The 23,490-nt window shown below is 39.1% G+C and overlaps 1 protein-coding gene across 2 annotated transcripts in view; it reads left to right on the forward strand.

The window, feature by feature from the left end:
• The window catches only part of thrab (thyroid hormone receptor alpha b), a 285,484-nt gene that overhangs the window by 19,304 nt on the left and 242,690 nt on the right, over window positions 1-23,490 (forward strand). Inside the window, exon 1 of one of the 2 annotated variants that reach the window (XM_049464648.1) lies at window positions 7,638-7,804. The exons of the other annotated variant lie outside the window; for it this stretch is intronic. The gene's annotated coding sequence lies outside the window, so the exon portion shown is untranslated. Of the gene's footprint in view, window positions 1-7,637; window positions 7,805-23,490 lie in introns of those variants that run through there. 2 annotated transcript variants of the gene reach the window in all.

The following is a 23,490-nucleotide window of genomic DNA, read 5'->3' on the forward strand; positions in this document are numbered from 1 at the left end:
AAATCTCCAGCCAGAATGAGAAAAGCATCTGGGTGTGCTGTCTGCTGTTCACTGATGTACTGGTACAGTTCATTCAGTGCTTCACTCCTCACGCTGTTGTTGGAGGTCGAAGGGATGTAAACAGCAGCGATCAGCACGGCGGAGAAATCTCTCGGTAGATAGAACGGACGGCATTTGATAATCATCAGTTCCACTACCGGTGAGCAGTGTTTACAGACCACAACAACGTTCCGACACCAAGCATCGCTGATGTAAACACAGAGCCCGCCGCCCGATAGCATGTTAGCCGCTCCAGCTGAACGTCGTGGTCCTGGACGCTGTTGTTGAGCCAGGTTTCGGTGAAAACATAAACACAACAGTCTCTCACGGTCTTCTGAGTTGACTGAAGTAAGTGGATGTAATCCAGTTTATTGTCCAGAGAGCGTACATTGGCCAAAAGTACGGTGGGGATAGCTGGCTTGTGTGGGCTAGCCGCTAGCCTCGCTCGGATACCCCCCGCGCTTACCCCGTTTCTGCCTTCTCGCCTGCCGCCTGTGGCGCTTCCATTGTGGGCGAGCTGCAGCGGTGGAGGTCGGTGGGGGTGCGGGTGTCCGGAGCACGCCGCAGACTCGCTGTTCTTCTCGGAGTCTGCGGTTTAACTCCTAAAGTGAGTTTCTGCCGACTCCAAGCAGAAACTCACGGCTGTAGGTGCGTTTCAGGACGTGAACGCACGACAAAGACGTACAAAAACACTGCGACTTACGAGACAAAAAACACGAAAACGCTGTTTCCTCGGGGGAGAGAGAAGCCGCAGCGTGTGCACGCGCCGCCATCTTGGATCATCCAAATACTGGATTATACGGCGCATTATCAAAGAATGTCTATTTTCTGGTCTGTTTTCATACACAAGCTGCACTGGATTATAAAGAGGCATTAAGTGACACTAGTAAGGTTGCCTACATTGAAGTGAGCAAGGGTGCCGCCATGTTTCCCTTCTAATAGAGAAGCTGAGGGAAAGCATTAGCTGCTAACTGCAGCACTAGCAGGACGTAAATGTCGCGCGATAGCGCTAGATTGAGGAACCCTGAGTGATCCGGTAAGCCAAGGCGCTATCAGGTAGCAATTTGTCCCGTGTAGCTTGTTTAAAGAGCTAGCGCCGCAGTTAGCGGCTAATGCTAATGCTGCTGCACCCAGCCTTATTGCTGGAGAAACTTCACTGAAAATTCACCCTTATAAGGGTGTACTCCAGCGTTATAAATGGCTTCACTGCTTCTTAATACCTTTTTGGGAAATTTAAAGGAGTTCTAGTGCGCCTTATAGTCAGAAAAATGCGATAATTAAATGTATTTATATATTTATTAAACACTTTGCTGTTCCATTGCTTTTAATTTATTTCTATTTGTCATTTTATCTGTGAATAGAGTCAGATAATTGTACACTCACTGCTTCGTAAGCCGATATCTATCTATCTAGATAGCTAATTGATTCGTGACACGCTTGGAACAGCACTTAGCTTTCTCAGTCAGTCTAATACATCCGCACCATTTACACTATTATCTTTAGTAATAACTTCCATAGATAATGCGCAGTGAAACGGATGATGAGAGAGTTGGCAGGAAATCAAAAGCCGTAGCGCTAATGGAGGCATCGCTGTTCCTGAGCTCTGAGGGTGTTCTGTAGACCAGCAGTTGATTTGTGGTGAAAGAGGGCAGTGAGGGGTTAACTGTCTCTCTCTCTCTCTCTGTCTCTCTGACGCTCTCAGTAGATCCATCTTCCACGCATCGGGCTGTTTCCATCAACAAACCCTTATGTGTGTCTGTAGCTCTGTAGCTCTGGAGCTATATTTAGTGTAAGAGTACACTCGTGCACTCTGTAGTGAATAGTGTGTTCTGAGCTCGGAGTGGATGAGCTCACTATTCCTGACCCAGTCTGTGAGCTTTGGGTGATTTGAGGAATCCCTCGATCAGCTCTGGGTACTCTGGGAATGAAACGGGTCATTTGGGTGAAGTTGGATGCTTTCCTGCACTGTGCAGATTCATGCTTCAGGAATTCAGATGGACGTGTTCCAGGAGCTGAGAGATTTGGCAGGGCTGGCGGTCCCCGTGTCTTCATCATTTCCTTTTTCTCAACACCTCTGAAATTTAGACCACTGTTCACGCCAGAGCCCTATTTATATCATGGATAATTCTAGAGCAGGAGTATTTAATTAGAATTTAGTTCGGTCCAGTTAGAGAAAATTTTTCCAGGTCAATGATTCAGTATTATATACTGTGTACTGTATACTAGGGGTGGGCGATATGGCTGTAAAATTATATCACGATATGTCATGCTTTTTTTTCACGATAACGATACTTTTGGCGATATGACAAAACACTGATTTAGAAAAATTATTTAGACTTATATTAATGCATGCAATATGATATGGCTAACTTAGATATTAAAAAATAATAATTTTATCAGATTTGTAACAGAAGTCAATGATCCAGAATCTCGTCATGATACTAATAATACTAATAATTCACTAAAAATATCTCCATATATCCAGGATTAAAGTAAAATAAATGATACTGGACAGATATAATCTGTCTCTACTAGATATATAATGGGAAATAAGAACAGTGTGATTTTTTCTTTTGCTAAAAACGGCAAAAAAGTAGAACCCTATGGTACACCCCTACTGTATACTGAAAAAGCCTAGTAGTTCTGTCAGTGTTTAATGTCACCAACAACCGAAAGACTGAAAAACAAATTACACATACTAGTATATATCAACAATATGTATTGTTTTAAATAGACCTGTCACAATAATTACAATAATTATCAACCTATCATAAAATAAATGGAAACACCCTGAATAATTTAACCTATCGAGAGTGTTAATGTGAATCTGTATGTCAACTTTGTTTCAAAATGCTATATTTATTCTATTTAATTTTATTTGTATTAGCTTTTAAACCAAAAATGGCTCTACTCTTACTCTTTTTTCTGGCTGCATTTCTGGCCTCAGTGCTGAACTGAGGACGTTATCTGGGCTCTTTATGAATGGAGATGTTTTTTTTAAAGCTAGTTCAGATTACTCTTCTACTCTTTTAACTGTTCAAAGGCAAGAAGAACATTCAGCGGTAGAAAAAGCCAAGCTACATGAACTGACACTGATTACATGCAGGCTGTCAACAAACCCATTGTGACTTTTATCTCTAACCTACGGAACCTTAAAAGGTAAAAAGGCTTCAAACAAAAAGACAGAGCTTAAAGGAACGAACAGAAGAAAGATCTACTTAAAGCTCTCGATTTGATCAATCAAAACTGCTGTAGTGTTCTGGCGTCAACGGCAAAACCATACGGCTAATAAAGGACTCAAAGTGGCAATACAATATGTAATGCTGGGAATTGAATTGAATTAATTTGACCACCGTATTTTTCGCACTATAAGGCATTATATTTATAAGGCACACTATCAATGAACATTTGTTTTCTTTTATATGTTCAACAACGGTTAGCGGGTAATGCTAATACTGTTCCAGCAGTGCTAGCCCTTGAACCTTTCAACCTTTTCCACATTTCAGGCTTCAAACATAAAGACATGAAATTGTAATTTTTTTTGTGAAGAATCAACAACAAGTGGTACACAATCGATCGTGAAGTGGAACAAAATTTATTGGATATTTTAAACTTTTTTTAGAAATAAAAAACAAACACAAAAAAGGGGTGTGCAATATTATTCAGCCCCCTTGCATTAATAAAACTTTGTAGCACCACTTCTTGCTGTGATTACAGCTGCAAGTCACTTGGGGTTTGTCTCTATCAGTTTTACACATCGAGAGACTGAAATTTTTGCCCATTCTTCTTTGTAAAACAGCTGGAGCTCAGTGAGGTTGAATGGAGAGCGTTGGTTTGTGATTAACAGCAAATTTTAGCTCAGTTTTCCACAGATTCCCCATTAGATTCAGGTCTGAACAGACAGATTGACTCTGCCATTCAAACACCTGGATACGTTTATTTGTGAAGCGTTCCACTGTAGATTTTAGCAGCTTTATGTTTTGGATCATTGTCTGTTGGAAGATACAGTAAATCTCCGTAGTAAATCTCAGGTCTTTTACAGACTCCAACAGCTTTTCTTCCAAAATGCTCCTGTATTTATCTCCATCCATCTTCCCATCAATTTTTTTTTTAAATATAATTTTATTTCTGATTTTTCCCATTTTCTCCCCAATTTACCCAACCCACTCATTAGGACTCCCCCTATCACTAGTGATGCCCCAACATAATCTTCCCATCAATTTTAACCAGCGAGTGTAAAAAAAGATGGACGCCGTGTCGCCGTTCCCATTCATTCAGTGAAAATGAAGCCAAAATCTTCCACCATGTTGGCGATCCTGAGACCCGATTCTGCGCAGTAGAGACCAGAGGAGGGAGAAAGACTGTGGAGAGCAGCCTACTTATTTAAATAACCCCGCCCCCGAGGGCTGCCTCGAGGTCACAGGCTGCAGAGCGGAGCGGAGCTGACGGTCTGTTATTGGTCCCGCCCATAACCAGCCCTTTTACCATAACCACACCTTTTTTGAATAGAGCTGAATAACGTTTTTTTAAAACTGAATTCTGTGGGGATATAAAATCTGACAATATAAGCAGAGGTTACACTAGCTGCTGCAATTAAATAAAGGAGGTAGAATTACAGTATATTAGAAAAAAACATGATTGAAAGTTGTTCTGTTTTGCCATTGAAACCTATGGGGATGGGTGGGGTTACACAGCTTTCTGAAACCGAACAGCAGGGGGCGCCCGACCTGTGGTGGCTTCACTTTTGAGAGACGATGCTCTGTCCAGCTATACACAGTCTATGATTTTAACCATCTTCCCCTAACCATGTCTCTGCTGAAGAAAAGCAGGCCCAAATCAATTGTTTTATTTCTAAAAAAGTTTAAAACTTTCAATAAATTTTGTTCCACTTCATGATTGTGTCCCACTTGTTGTTGATTCTTCACAAAAAAATTACATTACATTTCATATCTTTATGTTTGAAGCCTGAAATGTGGCAAAAGGTTGAAAAGTTAGGGGGCTGAATACTTTTGCGAGGCTCTGTATGTAGTAAAAGTGTTGGTTGGGGGTGGTATGCCGTTCTGTAGGCTGTGGGAGATCACGGCGTGTAGATTGTGAGAGAGAAAGACCCGTATAACAGAAACAGGAACCTCGACAGCAGCTCGGCTCTGTTTGTTGACGCTTCTGCTGCTCTGAACTCCACTGAATCTACCTTCATTTGTCAGCTTGTCCAGATTACTATCTGTCCTGAAGCACACCTGTTGTGCTCTGAGTCTGTTTAAGAGCTGTGTTTATCCTCATTTCACACTCTCTGTTCTTCTGCTGTGTGAAAATAGAGACTAAAGCTCACAGTCTGTAACAGTTTTGGAGTTAACAGTCAATATTATGGTTGATTTTGGCAGCTTTTCGCCAGAAATTACGCATCCAAACCTTGAGGTTTTCTACTGAAGCAATACATAATCAAGTTTTGCATTGTGTGAAGTAATGTTAGTAAAGCTCTATCTGGACGGGATTAGTCATTTTCTCTTTTATGTTTTTTTATCCTCTGTAATTTTATTCCCATCCAGAACCATCATGTACGTGTTTTTATCAGACGTTCTCGGAGATAAAAAAATTACAGGCTGAATTATCTAATGTTTTTCTCTGAACTCTGTGGTCCTCCGGTAATTTTATTCCTGTCCAGAGTAGGCCTGTCGCAATAATTAATAATACATTATCGATTTATCGTACAGTTAATGAACATGACCTCAATAATATATGATAATTGTGATATCGTCTATTGTGTTTATTTGTATGTTTGTTCACATATATAATTTAGCCAATTCTGCATCAAAAACTGGCCAATTGAATGAAATAATTATATCATTACCAAACAATGATTAATTTAAATTTTATTGTCTTTAAAAGCGTATGTTTTTTTAAGCTATTCTGTTATCATTATGTCAGTGGCATTTAATGGTTTTAAAATGACAAAAACATTGTGTATCACAAAAAAATCAGGAAAAATATATTGTCCACACAAATTTTATATTGTGACGGGCCTAGCCCAGACGCACATCTCTGAGTTTTGTCTCTTAAAAATAACTCACTGCTATTGTAAATTCATCATTTGAATAGCACTGCTGTGGTAAATTGGTGATTAGAATGGCACTGTTTTATACTGTAGTTTGCACCAGTGTTTGGTGGTCAAATTTTAGTGCACAGATAAAAGTTTTGGTGCATTCTTAGAAGTTAGTCATGAAACAATTAAACAAATTAAAGCACAACTTAAAATTAAGCCTAGAGATGAAGAAGTTAATGCTAACTGTACAGGACTAGGATAGTAATGGTAGCTGAGCTAACCTTAACCTTAGGATCTGTTTGTTTACCAAAAAACTCACTGCCTGTATGCCTTTTTGCATAAATAAAATTGCACTACTGAGGTAGCTTTCTAGCTAAACATGTGATTAGAATGACACTGCTGAGTTCAAATAATGGTTAGAATAGCACTGCTTTTTTGTCTGCTGGTGTATTAAAATAGTTTTGTAATTAATTTTCTTTTAAAATACATTTAACTAACAAATTTAAACTTGTGTTTGTTGGTTATTACTTATTGTACAGCTAAAAGTTTCATTAAGTTTGGCTTCAGATCAATACATTTTTTGGTGCATCCTTAGAAGTTAGTCATGAAACTAAAATTTAAAAGTTATAGAACAGTGTTACAGTAATGCTCATTTGTTTTTTTGTTTTATCAGCCCTGTTGCAGGACTAATTTGAAGCCACTGTACAACTAGCTGTACAGGACTAGGATAGTAAATAGTGGCTGAGGTATATGTATGATTTCAGTAGCACTGCTGAGGCAAACCTATGACTAAAATTGCACTACTGATGTAGCTAGCTAGCTAAATATGTGGCTATTTAGTAGGGGTGGGCAATGTTATATCGTATGCAATATATTGTGAAACAGAAATATCATGATATTAAAAATCCATATTGTGATAATAGGGCTGTTCTGTCTTAAAAGTAGTCTATTATTTACTGTGAAGCTTTAGGTGTATTTATTGTATAATTGTTTTAGTTTGCAGTTTATATGCATGCACTAAATATTCTGCAATATTATTTGCTGCATTATATTATTTTATGCTATATTATTTATTTTGCCACATTATGATTATACTGTTATACTATTATACTATATTCCTGAAATGAATGAATTATTTTAGTTTTCCTATATCGCCAAGTATATCGTTATCGCAAAAATACCCTGAAATATCGTGATATTATTTTAGAGCCATATCGCCCACCCCTACTATTTAGTGTACAGCTAAACTTTTTATTTAGTTTGACTTCAGATCAAACTTTTTGATGCATCCTTAGAAATAAGTCATGAAACTAAGTATAAAAGCAGTGGTACAGTAATGCTCACGTGTTCTTTTGTTTTGTCAGCCCTGTTTCAGGCCTGCTGTAAATCCAGCGCTGGCTGTAGAGTAAGTCTGGCTGTAACAGAAGCTGCCCTGCGCTATAGATCAGATGAAAGAGATAGAAATGACAGGCTGGCAGGCTGTGGGTTGTTTTAAGGCTTTAGAAGGAAGGCGACGGTTCAGCTGTTAGCGCTGAGCGCTACACTTAAGACCCGCCGGCTTTAAACGAACAGCTCCGGTGTTTGTTTCGTTACTAATTCTCTCGTTTCTTCAGGTAATGCTCTTAACTCTTCGCTGTGATCTGATGGAAACGGCGGGATTGCTGCGTAAGCTTGCGGCTCGCGTAAGAACCTGAGAAAGTGAGAAGAAAGTGAGCGCGAGAGAGCGTAAGTGTCTTCGGCTTTCACTCTCAATTTATAGCAAGTGTTAGTGAGAATGCAGGAAGTGAGCAGGATGAGGCCCATGGGTATACTTTAGTGTGTGTTTCGCAGGTAGATCGTGTGTGTGTGTGTGTGTGTGTGTGTGTGTGTGTGTGTTTGGGCTCAGTGCGAGTCTTAGAGAGCTATACTCTGAGGATAGCTCAGGGAAATCTGATACTGCAGGCTGGAGAGCAGCGTTAGCTCTATGGAGAGTGAGCAGCTAGCTGACCCATCCATTAGTAGACATACAACACACACACACACACACACACACACGCATACACACACACACATACACACACGTGTGTGTGTATGCATGGAGACGCACTAAGAGCATGGCTGTGGGGCCGAGCCCCTCTATAGGAGCCCCTTTGGGTCATATTAGTGTCTCCTGTAGACACATTCCTGTCAGCATGCTTGTTATATTGATTAATATTGACGCGCACAGCTTGGATTTTTGAGTGAATGTGTCGGGCGGGGCCATGCCTGCTACCAATGATCTGTGCTAAAGCAAACATTAGCATTAGCCTGATGCTTCTGATTATTTCTGATTATTTAATTACAAGACAAGGCCTGCGCTAGTGTGTTACAATACCAAAAATGATTATTATTTCAGTTATGATGCACCTTCAACTTGAAATGATCTTCAGAAACATTTTAGATTAGTCATGGATTTACCTCAGCAGTGCTGTTCTTATCATGGATTTATGGTTATATATTTAATTATAAAACTAGGCCTGCGCTAGTGTATTACAATACCAAAAATGATTATTATTTCAATATGATTCCTGCTAACTTGATAGAGGTAGCGATATGATTCCCTCATACTTGTCTGAATTTTTGACAAGAAACAGTTCTCGTGTAATTTACGCTCTAGTAGTTATATAACATTGGATATTCCTGCTGTTCGGTCTGAATTTGGAAAGAAGTCTTTCAGTTATGATGCACCTTTGACTTGGAATGATCTACAGAAACATTTTAGATTAGTCATGGATTTACCTCAGCAGTGCTGTTCTTGGATTTATCGTTATATATTTAATTATAAAACTAGGCCTGCGCTAGTGTGTTACATACCAAAATGTATTATTTCGATACGAAAATTATCAATACAGTCTTATACCGTCACCATCATATATATTTTTTTTTTGGATCTTGCATTTGTGGGACACTTTATTAAGAACAAAAATCACTGCGTGTGCTTAGATTACAAATTTATTTCCTATGCATATTGTTTTATGCATTTCAGTTTTAAGAGTTCTTTTTTTTAAATATCAACATTACATTGACAAAATTAAATACATTATATTAATGGTGTCAATCTTTTAAAAATGTATAATAATCATGATTCTTTATTTTTTTGAATACTGCTTGTTCCCTGTATTTAGATTTTTTTTTAAAGGGGTGTAGTGTGGTTTAGGTCAGGCAGACTAGAGTTTTTTTTACTGTTTTATTTTCACATAGGGATATACACACACAGATACAAAAACACACAGTTTAAAAACTCTGCCAAAGGGGCTAGGCTTAAAGGAGTAGTAAGGGACAGGCAGGGCCAGTAACAGTAAGGCAGCAAATATAAACAAGAGTACCAGAGCGTAGTCAGGCAAGGCAAAAGAGAAGTCATAAATAGAAAAAAAAAAATAGATCGGCAATGGAAGTAAACATGAGAGAGGACAAGGCTAAATCGGTAGTCAGAAAACACAGATAAGTTGGTAACAAAGGCAATAAACAAAGAAAACATGTTGTAGAAGAGCTGGATAACTAGGTTAAATATTCGGAAGAGAGCAGAGCAAACGTAGGGGTATATATATAAAACAGAACAGGTGCAAACATTCAGTAACTGGGAGAGCGGGAACATGGGAAGCACAGCCAGGGAAGTCTGGTGTGAGTGTGAATTATAATTTCCTTCGGGATAAATAAAGTATCTATCTATCTATCTATCTATCTATCTATCTATCTATCTATCTATCTATCTATCTATCTATCTATCTATCTATCTATCTATCTATCTATCTATCTATCTATCTAATATCTCATGAAAGAGCAAAAGAAAGACAAGAGTGAGTGCCTAAATATTACAATAAACAAAGGAAACTTGTTGTAGAATTGGATAATTCTCAACGAAAGACAAAGCAAACAGAGGGGTACATATATATAAGACAGACCAGGTGCAAACAATCAGTAACTGGGAGAGCGGGAACACTGTAGCAGTGTCAGGGAAGTCTGGTGTGAGTGTGAATTATAATATCTCATGAGAGAGAAAAAGAGAGAAAGAGTGAGTGCCTAAATATTACAATACCGATACTGAAACAATACCACGGAAAAAAAACGAAAGTATTACATATACTTATTATTATTATTATTTTCTTACTTGAAATGAAGAATGTAACATAACATAACTCTATAACATTCCTTTTCACACTAATGAGCTCTCGTTGCAAAGAAATAAATATGAAGGTCAGCAAAAATATATAGAGGTCATATCTTTATACTGTACAATAATTCGCTAAATACATAATTATCATGACAGGCCTTAAAAAACACATAGTTTTGCGTGAACCGCTTGTTTCTTTAGTAAGGATCTCAGTATCTGATGTTTTAATGTTTTGCACCTTGTCGAGGAACGAAGATCGTGTTTTTATGACCACATTTTAAACAGCTCTGGAGTAGACCTGTCATATTTCTATATTTGTTAAGTGGAGATGACATCTCAACATCTGTCTTCCATCCACCAGATCAGAAATTACAGGATACGAGTCCTTGGGTCTGTGAGGAGTTGGAAGTGTGTATGAGAATGGAAGGTTCCACATGTTGCTCAGAATCCAGAGGATTTCCTCTGTACCGTTCCCGACCTTCATACTAACAGTCAGATCTGTGTAACTATAGGAAAGAACAGATACAGAACAAAAAGTAGGGTTTCAATACATTTGCAATTAAATAAATGGCATAGCCTAAATGTGTTTGAATCACTCACACTTTTCAAAGAAAATAAATTACAAAACTACAGTTTACACTTATTGGACGCTGAACATTTTTACCAGTAGACATGCCAACTTTAGTCATTAATTTACCTCAGCTGTTCTATTCTACACACTAGGGTTGCAGCGGTAACCGGTTTCACGGTATACCGTGGTATTAAAATGCACGGTTATCATACCGTGTGTGTTTGCTTATTACCGGTAAAACGCAAGCCAGCGGAGAAACTCACCCGCGCATGCGCAACTCTGCTCCGCTTCAGCTGCTCAGCACACAGCGGTGAGAACGGCAGAAAGTGCATCAGAATAAACAAATCTCCGTCCGCCTAAAAAAAGGCTAAACTAAAATCAGCAGTGTGGGACTATTTCAGAGACCCGCCGAACGCACCCGAGGATGGTTATCCGATTTATAATCAATGTGGCCGTAAAGTCACAGCTAAAGGTGGACATACGTCAAACCTGTTCTCCCATCTCCGAGAACACCACCCCGCCGTGCAGCGCAAAGTATGTATTTAGTTTATAATTTTAATCTGAACATAAATAAAACCTCTTTGTAGTCGTGCACAACCCATGCGGTAAGCGCCCGCAAAAGCGCTGAGTTATCCGAAATTTGGGCACGCAGGTACAGGCGTGAAGTGCGTGCTACGACGGATTCACGTGTCCGTGTAAAGGTCCTGGCCGGACTGGATGTGAAAGACGCCATTCATTTACATGCGTTCATTTTCAAATTCTGACGTGCCTGTTTTTCATATGTTAAAACCAGACTCGGTGTGAAAGCCTTAAAATAGAAATCTCTATTGTGAGGATCATGTCAGAAATAAATCCCCTCTATCTGGTTATATACCAACTTGGCAGTAAAACGGACGTTTACAACAGTTGTTGATCAGACACTGACCCAGGCTCAGTTTATCAGATATTAAATAATTTAAACTTAAATAATTGTACTGAATAGTTTAAACACAGGATCTTTACTTCTTAGAGGACATGTAATGTGTGAGACGTGTGTGTGTATATATATATATATATATATATATATATATTTATATACACCCTTAATGCCCTTAAGAGTAGTGGAAAAACCTGGTTTCCTTCACCTAATGGTGTACAGTTTATTTTTTTTAAGGAGACATTATCTATATAGTTGTTCCAGGTTTCTACAATAAATAGTTAATTGAACAAAAAACCTTTGTTGTAATTTCTTTAAGGGTCAGTTTAATAATATATGTAACAAACTGTGATACCGTGATAACCGTGATACCGCGGTATTTTCTGAGACGGTTATCATACCGTGAAAATTAGAGACCGACCGATATGGGTTTTTCTAAGGCCGATGCCGATACCGATCATTAGTGGTCAGAGTCAGCCGATGGCCGATGTGACCTGCCGATTTTTAGGGCCGATATGCTATCGTATTATATTTATTTGGCATGCTTAAAATCATACTAGTAAGAGGAGGCACAACAGTTGTAAACTTCACACAATTTATTGAAAATAAGGTTAGCATTTTATAGTGACTTTAATGTTACTATATCACTATATGTTAATAAAAAAAATATTAATTTTATTTAGATTGTATTATCCATAACATTTTATTTTATTCATTATATAACATATGTTCTATACACTATATATTCATGTTTATAGTAGAAATATTATGTTGGCTATTATATAAAATTTACTGTAGGGGCCTACTAATTAACAAATGTATGACTTGTTGCAGTCTGTTAGTCTATTAATTATTCATTTTAATATGTTTAACAGAGTGCAAGAAGACTTCCATAATGTGACAACTTTAGATAGTTACTCCAAAACGGCAAAGCTCATTTCTTCTTCAACTCCATGCAGTTGAAAACGAATGGACATGGGAGGACAATGTTATAAAATGTTCACATTAGGGCTGCAGCTATTATTTTACAAAAATGGGTGACGTTTAAATTAAGAATAAAATTATAAATAATGCAAAAACAGACAGGTGCTGTAATTTAAATATAGCTTTATCTGTTTTTTTTTTCTTCTTCAAATGAGCTCCTTAGCCAGAGAAACGCGTCTCATCAGCTGTACTGGAGGTTCGGTGCGTGAGCGGAAAATGAGTTGAGAAAGCTGAAGAGCGCGGACTTTATAGGTTCAGGATAAAATGAGCTTTTATCAGAAAAGTCTGGAGGGGGTTCTAAAGTAGAACCCGACAAAACAGAAAATTCTGCTCATCGTTTCATTTAATATCTAACAGCGCAAACCGCTTTAAACGGGTGAGTTTTACAGCAGAACAGCAGGAGGCGGCATGATTTAATGTCTGTTTGTAGTGAAGGAAAAAAAGATGTTTTATTTTAACTCCATTATTTTAGAAACTATTTGTTTTATTAATTCGTTTACAATAAAGCTTATTGTAAAGGAGAAGTACAGTCCTCTAATAATCCTGACTAACCAGTAATTATTATTTCAGCGCAGCTGATGCTGCGAATATCCTTAAACAGTTTTAGTCCTGCCCTTTTTCATTTCGTCTAAAAATAATTTAAATACTGAAAATATCAAGTGTTAATTTGATTTTATTTACTTAGATTTTCGTTTCTGAAGAAGAGACGTCAGTTATTTTATACTAGAGCTTATAGATAGGGCTTGCCTTGCATAGTCAGGGCGCATTCCAAATGCACTCCTGCCATCAACGCTAAGCATAGTTTCGTTTGGAGAGAAATGCTACAACACCGATGCAGTTGAAATTCTATTCTTTTTCAGTAAATGAAGCAACATCACAGATTACTAATCATGAGAGAAAATATAGACTTTGGGACACTGGATTGTAAAAATGGATGCCTTACCCATTGAAAGTCTTGCTCACTCTTGAAACCTTGCGCTGCGTTCCAAGTAGCTGCCCGCAGATGTGCCGGATTAAAATCGGCGCGGCCAAATAAGAAAATCGGCCGATGCCGATTGATAAAAAAATAACAAAAATCGGCCGATTAAATCGGCTGGCCGATCGATCGGTCGGCCTCTAGTGAAAATCTCATACCGTTGCAACCATACTACACACACATTCATTTTTGAGCATACATTCAATTTTAGGCATACAGTTACTTCAGCAGTGCTATTTTAATCATAAATGTACCTCAGCAGTTCAACCCTAATTCTATATTTACCTTAGATGTGCTATTCTGATTGTGACTATAGCTATGCAGTGCTACTCTGTTTTTAAATTTAGCTGGTTAGCTACCTCACTAGTGCAGTTACCAATTTTAGGTATACATTTACTTTAGCAGGGCTATTTTAATCATAAATTTACCTCAGCAGTGCTATTTTAATTATAAATTTACCTCAACAGTGCAAATCTAGTCATGAATTTACCTCAGTGGTTCAATTCTAAACATAAGTTTACCTCAGCCGTGCTATTCTAATCATAAATTTACCTCAGCAATTCTACTATTATTCTATATTTACCTCAGATGTACTATTTTGATCATGACTATAGCTAAGCAGTGCTACTCTGTTTTTAAATTTAGCTAGTTAACTACCTCAAAATGCATTTACCAATTTAAGGTATATAGTTACTTCAGCAGGACTATTTTTATTATAAATGTCCCTCAGCAGTGCTATTTTAATTATAAATTTACCTCAGCAGTGCTATTTTAATCATAAATTTACTTCAGCAATTCTACTCTAATTCTATATTTATCTCAGATGTACTATTCTAACCACGAATTTACCTCAACAGTTCTGTTTTAATTTAGAATTTACCTCAACAGTGCAATTCTAGTCATGAGTTCACCTCAGTGGTTCAATTCTAAACATCTACACTACCTCAGCCATGCTATTCTAATTATAAATTTACCTTAGCAATTCTACTCTAATCCTGTATTTTCCTCAGATGTACTATTTTAATTCTGAATTTACCTCAGCAGTTCGATTTTAATTCTGAATTTACCTCAGCAGTTCTACTCTAATCATACATTTACCTCAGCAATTCTACTCTAATTCTATATTTATCTCAGATGTACTATTCAATCACGAATTTACCTCAGCAGTTCGGTTTTAATTGTAAATTTACCTCAACAGTGCAATTCTAGTCATGAGTTTACCTCAGCTGTTCAGTTCTAAACATGAGTTTATCTCAACAATGCTAATATAATCATAATTTCACCTCAGAGAATCTCTTCTAATTTTGCATTTACCTCAGCAGCGCTATTCTCATCATGAACTAACCTCAGCAGTGCTTCAAAAGCAAAACTCTGCTTAAAGGAAACCCCTTACTATTCATTGTTTAGCACAAATCATTAAGTTTTTTTTTTTTTTTTAGTTCTACAGAATATCTTTGTTTTGACAGAATATCTTTGCTTGCCAAATATTCATTGCATCCCTAATAATAAAAGCGAATAGAACAAATAAAGCATAGATACTCAAACGTCATCAGACAGTCGTTCCGCCGTGCCTCGGCTACTTCGGCGTGATCTTCGCAGTGTTGACCCTGGCCATCGCGGCCGTGTTACTTTCGAGTAATGGTGTTTTTGAGAATGGCGCGAGAGTTGTGAGAGCTGTGGGAGGGTTGGAGGCTCCCCCACAGTGCAGGCAGAAGATCCTCAGATCCTCTTTACCGACTCCAGCAGCAGCAGCAGCAGAGTGAGAGAAAAGCAAGGGGAAAAATAGGTCATGCATCAGAGCAGCATTCCTTTATCTGAGAGCGCTGTCTAAATGGTGTCCAGCTCTCGCGGCTCTCGCGGCCTCCCTCTCTGGTTCCTGCAGAGCTGAGAGGGGAGAGCTATTTGACTTGGCATGCAGGCCGTGTGGATGGGCCTCATTTTGGATTCTACCCCAGCAGATCAGTCTAACGCTGGCCAGATTTCGTGTGCGAGTGCCTTTACTGTAGCTCGTGCTCTTACACAGCTTTCACAATGCGAATCAGCGCAGTCTGTGTGGAGATTAAAGCCGCCTGAGGGGAATTTCTGCTTTCTGCTTTTGTCCTGAGGATTTTTTTTGAGCATGCAAGGTAGGAAATGGAAGAAATATTAGAAAATGATATGGAAAAAACAGGCATAACCGTAATGCTGTCCTGTAATTCAGCGTAATTACGTTGTATTTTTGATAAATTGCGCTTTTTTCCATTCTGGCACAGAATAACGGGGTTCAAAATGCACTTTATATTCCTTATATTCCTTTCCAAGTGGATGTATGGTATTCATTAGGTCTAATGGAAGGGAATAAGGGAATATGGGAGATGACGTCAACAGTGCAATTTTAATCGTGAATTTACCTCAGTAATTCAATTCCAAACATGAATTTACCTCACCAGTGCTGTTCTTATAATAGATTTACCTTAGCAGTGCTGTTCTAGTCATGGATTTACCTCAGCAGTGCTGTTCTAGTCATGGATTTACCTCAGCAGTGCTGTTCTAGTCATGAATTTACCTCAAACGTTCAATTCTAAACATGAGTACCTCATCAATGTTGTTCTAGTCATTGATTTACCTCAGAAGTGCTGTTCTAGGCAGGGATTTACCTCAGCAAGGCTGTTCTAGTCATGGATTTACCTCAAAAGTGCTGTTCTAGGCAGGGATTTACCTCAGCAAGGCTGTTCTAGTCATACATTTACCTCAGCAGTTCTATTTTAATTGTGAATTTACCTTAACAATTCTATTCTAGTCCTGAATTTAACTCATCAGTGCTGTTCCAATCATGTGTTTTCCTCATCAGTGCTGTCCTACTCATGAATTTACCTCAGTAGTTTAATTCAAAACATGTGTATACCTCGGCAGTGCTGTTCTACTCATGAATTTACCTCAGTAGTTTAATTCAAAACATGTGTATACCTCGGCAGTGCTGTTCTAATCATTAATTTGCCTCATCAGTGCAATTCTAATCATAAATCTACCTCAGCAGTTCTACTTTAGTCATGAATATACATCAGCAGTGCTATTCTGAGCATATATTAACCTCAGCAGTGCTATTGTAATTATATATTTAGCTAAGCAGTGCTAATCTAATCATGAATTTACCTCATCAGTTCTATATTAATGATGAATTTGCATCAGTAGTGCTGTTCTAATCATACATTTACATTTAGGTATATACTTAAAAGTATATCTGTTCCAATTATATCTGTAAAACCTTTATAATTTAGCCGTTTTGCTCTTCAAAATGTTTAATGCCTCGTTATGCTATTATATTTATGTCAGTGGCATCAAATGTCTTTTAAACAGCATAATAATATCGTTTTTCACAATACTTTTTTTTTTTTTGGGACAGTATATTGTGACAGGTCTAGTCTGGACCAAACAATGAAGGTGTGAGAGCAGCCTGAACGTATACAGAGCTGCAAACAGACATGCGCTCAGATATTCTGTACAGTACACACCCAAAGCGGCTGCAGATGGTCATTTAATAACGTCTCATTGTTCGCAGTGACAGATGAGCCCATGAATCCACAGCACAATTTACCAACCCAGAGGAAATGGAGACTTCGCTGGGTGCCATCAGTCACTGCTGCCACACAGGCACATTTCAGAGGGCAAGACTGGAGAAAATAGAGATGCACAGAGATGGCGGCGTAATCTCTGTATCGACAATTTAAAAAAATGTTCGGTATCTCACTCAATTGCCTTGTTTTTTAATCCTCTAAGAGTTTTAATTTTGTGTTGTTCTCTGTCTTGCTTGGTAATTATTGTATTTTTTCGCAATACAAAGCTCACCGGATTAAAAGGCGTGTCTTTAAGTTGAGTAAAGCTAAGATAAGTAAACAAAACTGTAATTCTTACCAAAAACAAACATTACATCTTATATAAAAAACATAAACTTAAGAATCGAGCACCAAGTCAAACAAGCGCTAGATGTTAATCAACACAGATTTTGTAGCCCCCCAGCCAGAAAATGGTAAAGCCAACTGATGGTTTATGAAGATTTAATGCTCTTTGGTCTCACAAACACACCGTAAGAGCTATGAAAGAAACATAAATAAATTACAATTTCACAAATGTCACAGAGAATACACATATGAGTTACAAAAAAAAAAAAAAAAACCTGTTCCCGCTCTAGCTATTGGCATATATTGCCATGTTTCTCCTGAATATCCTCCCTCTCTGTCTCCTCCAGCATTCGCGCCTGTTCTGCTGAAGTGCCTGACTCATTCACTCCCGTTTTCCTAACAGTCTCAAACTAAAGGTCCTTCAATATTTGCAGTCATTCTTCCCACAATAATAAAACCAAAATAACAAAAGAAAACTGCAAGACAGAAATTACAATATACATAATGTTAACTTAAACTTCAGTTACAGATTTCTCTCCTGAAAACCATGTAAGCCTACATTTCCAGATTTCCACTAAGGCTGGGTGCAGCAGCATTAGTATAAGCGATTAGCGGTTAGCACTAGTAAATGCCGCCTGACAGCACTAGACTGAGGAACCCTGAGTGTTCCGGTAAGCCAGGGTGATATTAGCTAGCATTTTGTCTCATGTAGCTTGTTTTAACATGGTAAAACCCTGCAGACTGCAGTGCGATATATATTCGCCTCTGAGCGGCAAAAGAGCTAGCGCTTAGCGCGGTTAGTGAATAATGCTAATACTGCTCCAATCCTGGTGCTGGAGAAACTTCACTGAAAACGAACCCGTATAACTCTGTACTTCAGTGGAGTGGCTTTACTGCTCCTTATAAACTTAAAGGATTTTATGTGTGTCTTGTAGTGCGAAAAATATGATATATTGGTTGAGTTTGTGGATCTACGTAACAGATATAAGGATCTGCAGGTCATTTAAAACTTCGGTAGCATTAAGACACTTTTATGATCTGTTTTGATGTTTAATGTCATCATGAAGCTACAGATTAGGATGGGGAGGTATTTTCCGTGAACACTTCAGAAAGTGCAGATCTGCATTGATCTGGATTAGGCTAAATATTTTGATAGAGCGTCAGCCTCGGCTGTCAGCTCGCTCTCTCGCTGCTCTCTCGCCGCTCTCTTGCTGCTGTCTCGCTGCTCTCTTGCTGCTCTCTCGCTGCTCTCTCCGGTCGATCTTTCCAGGCGTTCTCTCGCTGCTCTCTCGCTGCTCTCTCCGGTCGATCTTTCCAGGCGTTCTCTCGCTGCTCTCTCCGGTCGATCTTTCCAGGCGTTCTCTCGCTGCTCTCTCGCTGCTCTCTCCGGTCGATCTCTCGCTGCTCTCTCCGGTCGATCTCTCCAGGCGTTCTCTCGCTGCTCTTTCCGGTCGATCTCTCCAGGCGTTCTCTCGCTGCCCTCTCGCTGCTCTCTCCGGTCGATCTCTCCAGGCGTTCTCTCGCTGCTCTCTCGCTGCTCTCTCCGGTCGATCTCTCCAGGCGTTCTCTCGCTGCTCTCTTGCTGCTCTCTCCGGTCGATCTCTCCAGGCGTTCTCTTTCTGCTCTCTCGCTGCTCTCTCGCTGCTCTCTCCGGTCGATCTTTCCAGGCGTTCTCTCACTGCTCTCTCCGGTCGATCTCTCCAGGCGTTCTCTCGCTGCTCTCTCTGGTCGATCTCTCCGGTCGATCTCTCCAGGCGTTCTCTCGCTGCTCTCTCGCTGCTCTCTCCGTTCGATCTCTCCAGGCGTTCTCTCACTACTCTCTCGTTGCTCTCTCGCTGCTCTCTCTGGTTGATCTCTCCGGTCGATCTCTCCAGGCGTTCTCTCGCTGCTCTCGCTGCTCTCTCGCCGGTCTCTCGCTGCTCTCTCCGGTCGACCTCTCCAGGCGTTCTCTCGCTGCTCTCTCGCTGCTCTCTCGCTCACAGGCTGCTGAACCTCAGCCCCACCACACACAAAAGAGGAGGAATTTCAATAAGCTGGACCTGAGTCCACTCTCTGTTTCCCCTCCTCTCGCTCTCCTTATCTTTCCTTTAATCGTGAGGATATCGCTCTCAGCTCACAGCTGAATTTCAGCCGGACCTTCCGACCACAGCGAAGAGCCGAAACCAGCGAACGCTCCGGCGGTTTGGAGCTTTTCACTGGCCAAACAAAAGCGAGAGAGATAAGAGTGTTGACTTAAATTCTGATACATGGTGTTTTTCATGTTCGTCCTGTAGCACACATTACCACATCATTAATACATACATATATACAGTATACTGTAATACAGGAATACAATGAGCTCAAGTAGTATGTAGTAATACTGCTTTCCATTTAAACGTGGGTGTCAGAATTTCCAGAATTACAAGTAGGGCTGCAACTCATGATCATTTTAATACTCGACTAATCTGTTGATTATTTTCGATTTATTAATCGATTAGTCTAATTTGTTTCTGCTCTGCCCTCCGTCTCTGATTCCTGTGGGAACGGCTGTTGTTTCTAGCTTTTTCTCTCAGAACGCTTCACAACTATAGAAACTCTTTTAAATGCCCTGCACTGTGCAGCTTGATTTAGGGCGTCAGTGTGTCTTTGCTATCATAACGACGGGGAAAGTACATCTAACATTGCTCGAAACAAAGGGCAAAAGGCATGTACTAATTCAATTGATTAATCATGGGTGTGGTTAATTTTGGGCGTAACCCATCAGCGTGTCACATGCCAGGTGCGCTCTGACTTTGGCGGATTGCTATTTTAACGGCGCAGCTACCTGGGCGTGTCCAACACTTTCTTTTATTTCCTTTCCTGGGGCAGTCCTGATAAAGCCAGTTTCATCATAGTGGTTTTGATGGTCTTTACTACTGCACTTCTTTTAGATTGACTGACCTTCATTGATCTTTACTGCTTATATATTTTTTGTTTTTTCATATATATATATATATATATATATATATATATATAAAATGGATCTTTATGCAGGGCTTCTTTAATAATCTGTACATTTTCTCTTAACGGTGATATCGATACATAATCATCTGATATGTAGAATTTGCTGTAGTTTTATCTTAAATCTATGGATGCTATGGATACTTTGACACACATTTGTTATGAAAATTAAAAAGCTCAAATTACTTTTTTTAAGCTCAAAAGTACTGTTCTTTACTCCTTCTTCACTTTCCGACAACAACTCTAAAAGGATAACTTTATATCATTATTTCTTGTTGGAATGCAAATTGCTAGTCACTTCCATTAGAAGTTTAGCATTATACTGAACGTCCATTATAATAATCTCCATTATAACTAATCAGCTGTTAGTTCCCTAGGAAACCCTGATGGAGCTCCACTTTTCCATCAATTTCCAGTACTTCTTTTTGTATTTTTTTTTCTGATTGACTTTAAATTTGCTCATGTTAAAGTGAGCTGAACTGAAAGCTGCACTCGTACCTGTTTCTGGGTAGAGAACGATCCCTAAGAAGACCTTATTAAATGGCCTGCTGTTTGAAGAATGAAGTGCTTTTTAGCGATTGATGGTTGGAGCTAATGAAATAAAGGCGGATGTATTTTTACAGGAAGCTCTGGGCTCTTTGTGGCGTGATTTTTCAGGGTCGAGTGAGCTGTTTTGGCACGCTGTATTATCAGCGTATTTTTGCACCTGCGTTTAATATTATATACATCGGTCTGAGGCGGAAAAGAGCCAGGCTATAATTCACTTTAGTATGGATATTGGATAGGGCCGTGGTGTCGGTGCCAGACACCCACTGACTAATGGGTCGAGGCCTTTTACTTTTCAACGAAAACGTCACATCGGAACCTCGGGGCAGAGAGTAAAAAACACGTAGATGAGTTTCCAGCAGCGGTGTCTTGTGTCGACGTGGGAGGATCCTGCGTCCATTCAAGTGACCCACATAGTTTAACTTGATACATGGCCTTCTCTTCTCATCTGACAGTAATTGAGAGCTCCCCTTCACATTGCCACCACATACAGTAGGTAACTAAGAACCAAGATGAATTCTGTCCTCGCCTGGACTCCTTAACGTTTGATAGTGTTTCAGACTCCAGGACTTCATGATTGAGCTTCTTTCGTTGCTTTTTAGTTTTTATCATTTTAATTTCTCTCGTTCTTCTGACTGGTTTGATTGGTCTATATATGATGACCCTCTACGTATTTTTAATTCACTGCAGTACATCAACACCCTCCTGCTGTATGTGCGAGCCCTGAGATATACAGTAACACTTGATATTCAGTGACAAGATCGAAATGTGAAAGTTCACCAGATATCGTTTCGTCTTTAGGTTTGGTTTTCAGCTTCGCCCCGCGCCGTACAGGTGGTCGGCGTGAACGTTAGACGCCTCTCATCAGCCGTGACCGCATTAGACTCCTCGACTCAAATTAGGACTGATTGAAACATTATGACCACTTATACCAGAGGATGGAAGCATGAAACATCATGCCCATGAGGTTGTTTGAACTGTAATGAACGATAATGAAAAAATAAATAAAAATAAAATGCTTCTCTGGTGAGCTTTTGTTCATATTCCTCCCGTCTCTCTCTCTCTGTCGCTCTCGGCGTGACTACTTTACGCTCATTCTCGTTTTCCCACCCGTCCTTGAGCTCCCTATCTCCTTATAAGGGCATTTATTCCCGACCGCATCCCAATTCACTAGCCAGGGCAGCGGTAGTGTATTGGAGCGCGACCCTGACGACATGCGTTTGATCCCGCATTATTTTTTCCTTTCTTCTTGGGTTTACCTGCTTTGAGATCAACTGTTCTGCAATTGGGTTCAACAACCCTCTGGGCTGGAGAGCTACTGGTCTGTAGCACTCCATCCCATTACACTTCATTTTCCAAATGAAAGAATTTTATATATAAATACTTTACCGGTCAAAGGTTTTAGGGCATCCTTATTTTTACCCTTATTTTTGCCATTTAAGCTCTTCGGAAGCATTACTAATATCATGAGCATTGGAACTTCTGGTGAAAATCCTCTTTTTATATATCGTAGTGTGTATATATATATTGCACAACAACAAAATATCTAATTTTTTTTTTCCCAGTATCATTGCATTTTATGTATTTATATTATTTTATAATTATGTCATAATATCAGTGGAATAAAATGACAATAATTTAGTTTATCTCTATTTTTTTTTTCCAACCTAACACAGTTATTGCATTAAGGTTTATGCATTATTATTACCAAGATGCATTGATGCATCTGGTGACAATTTGCTTTAAATATTGCAGTGTATATATATATATATATATATATAGTACAACAACTGTGTAACAAATATCAAAATTATATATATTTTTTTTCCAGTATCATTGCATTTCTATCACAGACGACCTTTTGCTGCTCTTTCATTCATTCCGTCAGAAAAGGACATCAGGCGTCTCTGAAATCAGCGAGTCTGAATGTCATCAGATTTGCGCTCTTTAAGTTGCGCTCGGTCTATTATCTCTTTAATTGAATCTGCAGGAAATGCGACGAGTTCCCTGATGTAGAACCTGGGAATAAAGACAGATTGTGGTTCAGATGTTGAGGTTTAATTTTTGGGGAGGATTTCGCTGCACAGCTGGTGAGCTGTGGGTAGTTAATGCCAGGCTGCTGTTGTCTGGGCTGTTATTGTTCCTGTGGAAATAAATCATTACAGTGAATAATCGCTGTTTCCCGTCGGCGCTGATACGGAGCTGACGCTGCAGCTATTTTCTAAAGAGCTCTTCTTTTGTGGTCAGTTAATGTTGGACGTTTACAGCGATGTTCGCCATCAGCCATCAGCCAGTCAATCAAAGTAAATCTGTCTCTTTAGGGAAGAGATGTTTGATGGAAACCTTGAATAAAGCTTATTTTATTATTACATTGCTTTAATATGAGTCTTACACCGGGTTCACACTAGCAGGCAACCAGTCATTTAATATAA

Source organism: Astyanax mexicanus, chromosome 15, assembly GCF_023375975.1.
Source record: "Astyanax mexicanus isolate ESR-SI-001 chromosome 15, AstMex3_surface, whole genome shotgun sequence".
Classification (NCBI taxonomy): Eukaryota; Metazoa; Chordata; class Actinopteri; order Characiformes; family Acestrorhamphidae; genus Astyanax; species Astyanax mexicanus.